Raw genomic sequence first — 4,418 nt, 5'->3', positions numbered from 1 at the left:
TTATTTCATGCTAAATCAACGCTTTACAGTCCCACTAAAAGTCCTTGTGTAGTACTATCTTTAGATTTATGAATGGAGTTTGGCAGTGGAGGAATGCAGCTAAGTACATTAACTCAAGTACTATTACTACAATAATTTGAACGCTCACAGTTACTAGTTTTTTGTAAATATATTATAAGCTGATATGGTATAGTTCAATACTGTACTCCTAATCTAAACTGTATATCAAAATAAGATAATACTGTGAAAAGATAATTGAAATACATTTAGCTGATAATACTTCCGAACTTTAAGTGTATTCTGATGTGAATACTTGTGTACTTTGTGAGTGCTTCTTCCAACACTGACTGTGAGTTCTCTAAATAACATTTTGAATCCATATTTTCATTTTAACGAAGGTGCCGCAGTTTGTAAGCCTGGCATTTCCTGTTTTTCTCATGATTGTGATTAATAGACTTTCTGCTGTTGCAATACACCCCACCACAAATATCTATTTTCATTTGAAATCCAATGGTATAGCTGGGAATGTGGTCAGTGTCATCCTCCCAGGTGGTAAAACAGGTCCGTCTGTCACGTAATCAGAGAGAGAAGACTTCCTCACAATGGGATGTCATTCAATCTTTCTAGCATTTGCATGAGCATCATTTCAATCAGCTTTATTTGGATGTGTGTAAAAAAGAAACAATTTTGATTTGAAAATAGACGGCAGCATAGCCAGAGCAGTACATTTAAAGGAAATCAGGAGGACACTCTAAAGCCCTAAAGCTAATTTCCATTGTGCTCCCACTGGGGGGTGGGGGTTGTTAAAGGTGAGGGGTCAAGAAGGCGTACATAACATGGCAGGAATGTCACCAAATAAACATAAATCCAAAACAATAATAGATGCATATTCAAGCATTACAGAGCCTACAGGTTGTTCACTGTATTCTCTGTACATAAATGTAGAATCAGGAAAAAGAGGATCTTTGTTAGCTCTGTAGGATGTGATTTGTGAGCCTGGGAGGTCTCTGCAGCTTCACAATGCTTTATGTTTAAACACACATATTTAGTCTTCAACAAATATTGTGCTTATTTTGATTGGGATTGTTCATGTTGTGATTTTGATAAAAATAAATAGTTGTACATCCTTATTCATAATTGTAATATGTACTTTGATGTGGTATATTTGCACGACGAAGCCATATCCACATACAGTTAACCTTCTTATCCAGAGGAGAAGAGGCAGTGCAGCGAGGAAGCCTCTCAGTCTATCACAGGAATAATATTGGTGGTATCTTACTCTGAGAGCCAATTGGCACATAGTCTGAGCTGTTTGCATAGTGGCAGTGAGACAGCACAGATGGGCAGGTCAGGCAGACAAATACCAGGGGGGAAGTGTGTGACTCTGTTTGTTCAGGTGTTAGTTTAATGACATTTGGCCCAATTAATTATCTGGGGATACTGTTTTATTCTTTATCTAGATGCAGTGAGAGGCTTGGACTATGGCAGGTTTGCGGGTCTGCAATAACGCAACAGGTCTACATTAAATTATGCTTATTTTTTATAGTGATGTTAGAAAAAGATTCATGCACAGAGAAGCAGAGACAACATCTTGTTTTGGACACTATGCTTGTAGTCTATCTTTTACTGAATGTGTTTATCTTTGTTTGAATGCAGATGAAGTCGGTTTCACGTTTGCTCTCTTGCAACCAGAAAATAAATCTAATGCCATGCTGTCGGCTCCAGTATACTGCAATGGAGGAATTCAAATTGGCTGAAATTTGCATTTAGACTCTGGTGCTTCAAGACTTCATGACTGATGTTATTCTGCACAGACTTATGTGGTTGTAATCAGTTTTCCAAAAGAAAAAAATAGACGACATCAGATGTATAACTGATGGCACTTTGTATGCAATACATTGAAACCGTATCACATCAGTAATTCTATTAATGCATTGACCGACAGAGTGGTTGTTGTGCCGGTTATTTTTTAACATGTAAGTCATGCAAGTCAACTACAAGTAAAAACAGAAATCAACAGGATTTGAACTTTGTGTTTAAGGACTCATTCCTGCACCACTCATCAGTGAAGCATGAGTGACATGTCCTCTCTAAGACCAATAAACCAGCTGAACATCAGCAGCATAGCAAGGACCAGCAGTGACTACATACTTCTCTGCAAACCCTATTCCCATGTGAGCTGAAACATCTGATTTGGGATCTTTTCTCAGACGCAGTGTGAATTTATCCAAGTTGTATCAACAGAGAGGTTTGGAGGACTGACAGTGTGGGATGATAGGAGAAATATCTGAGCTCTGCAGAGGTCGTGGGAAGGGGTTTCTCTTTTTACCGGATGCTCTGGTATCCTTTCTGCTGCTGCATTCACACCCAGAGCTCAGAGCCCTGCCTCTGTAACCCCGGCTTCCTGGAGGCTCGGCGCATTGTTTCCGCTAGTTTACAACAGCAAAATGCACCATCGCATTTCACTTTCTGTTGCATTGTGGTCCTGCAGTGATTTTATTTTGTAAGTGGCACTGGCATGGTGCTTAAGATAAAGACAAGGCTCCTCTTTTTGAAAGTGGATCATATTTCAACTATGTCAAGAGTCTCCTGACTTTTGAATGAGTTTACTTCCTTTGAACTTTACCTTTTCTTTATGATTGTTTCTGTAAAGACGTTAGACAACTTAGTAGGACAGGAAGACGACCTCTCGTCCTGTGACTGAAGCTCAAACGGACTTGAATGGAGCTGGCTATCATTTTTGTGCTTGTTTGGTCACAGTGTGGCTGAGAAATTGCAACCTAGCTCAGTTTGTGACACCTCATGTAGATAATAGAACCTTACCCACAATGCATCAGAATACAGCTACACAGTTTGTTTTTGTCATAGACTGTCTATATATACAGTCTATGGTTTTTGTGTAACATGTCAGGGCTTGAAATCCTTTTTTTAATTTGCAGCTATTTTTCTAAATGTTTTCATATGTTTGTATTCTTTCTTTCTCAGGACTTTCGCCACAGATCTGATTTAAGAAATCCAAAATTGATTCACCACTTTACTTTGTGATTTCACTGTGGGATAGATGCGAAGCACACAGTTACAGCCAGATTCAGATGTTTTACACACTGAGATATCTAGTTACTGTGTCATTAATAAGATCTGTTGAATTGCTGTTGCACCATCATGATCCGTAACAAGTCTCAGATATTTTACATAATTAAAATATTACGTCACATTTCTTTGCCTTCTTTCCCAGCACTGAAGCCAAGTTTGATCCTGAAAAAACCACAACTGTGGCCAATATCACGATGGAGACAGCAAACATTTGACATGTACAAAGATAAACTGACACTCCTTCAATACAAGTTTGATGCATTTTTAATGAGGTTTTATTGGTAGTAATCTGCAGTACATCACATATGTACTGTTAGTTAAGAGCCCCGGTGCAGGTAAAGCTGAGACAGGGTTTTCCATGCATGTGTGTGAATATACACAGCATTTCTCAAAGCAATAGGCGTGGAGTTATGACTGTAATGTCCTGTCACTGTTTGCGTAGAGTCTTTGTGTAATATGCATATCATTAACGTCAGACATGAGCTTATGTTTGCAGCAGTTTGCACATAGTTTCAGAGTGAGAGCTCTGCTGTTCGTCAGCTGTCTCCAACACAGGAAGCAGAGGTGTGTGTGTGTGTGTGTGTGTGTGTGTGTGTGTGTGTGTGTGTGAAGATGAATCGTCTCAAACGCTCACATTAGCTGCAGACAGCTGCAGTAAACACAGCAGAAATAACAGCCTGTGGATGCTGAACAGAGGCTCCTCTGTAGGTCTGACTCTGTGAAAGTGTTTCATCAATGGGATGCTAATAATCATTTTCAATATCGTTCACTGAAGCTGTCAAATCCATTATTGCACACCAGTATATTTCAGGGCCTCCATCAGAGACTTGGGTAGCTGAAGAAGTGGATATGGTTATGAAATAAGCTGCAAAAAATACATCCAGAAAGGAGCTCAAACTGTCCAGTGTTCCCAAAAATAAATGTATTAAAACTAAAACTACAAAAAAGTTTGTACAGCACTGTAAATGTTCTCTGTTATTTAACGAATTACAATAAATAGCTGAGTGTATTAATTAATGTGTATTCATCCTCTCTGATAAAGTTGGTCGTGGTGTAACACCAGCGTTTCTTCCGTCAACTTCTGTCTGTGCAGAAAACAATGACAACAAATCCCTGAATGACTTATCTTCTACCGTTGCTGAAACATTTACAAAACCCCTTCTTTCTCCTGGGTTTATGTCCAACACAGACCTCTTCTCCAGACTCAAAGAGCTGGATCGATATTCTCTCTCTAAAATATTTAATTTAACTAATGTATTTCTCTTGTCTCCCTTTCTGTTCCCGTCTCATCGACCTGCCTCCTTCAACCGCTGTCTCCCCATCTC

This window comes from Eleginops maclovinus, chromosome 13 (assembly GCF_036324505.1).
Source record: "Eleginops maclovinus isolate JMC-PN-2008 ecotype Puerto Natales chromosome 13, JC_Emac_rtc_rv5, whole genome shotgun sequence".
In the NCBI taxonomy this organism is placed as follows: domain Eukaryota; kingdom Metazoa; phylum Chordata; class Actinopteri; order Perciformes; family Eleginopidae; genus Eleginops; species Eleginops maclovinus.
The sequence above is the reverse complement of the archived record's forward strand: the minus strand, read 5'-3'. Positions refer to the sequence as shown.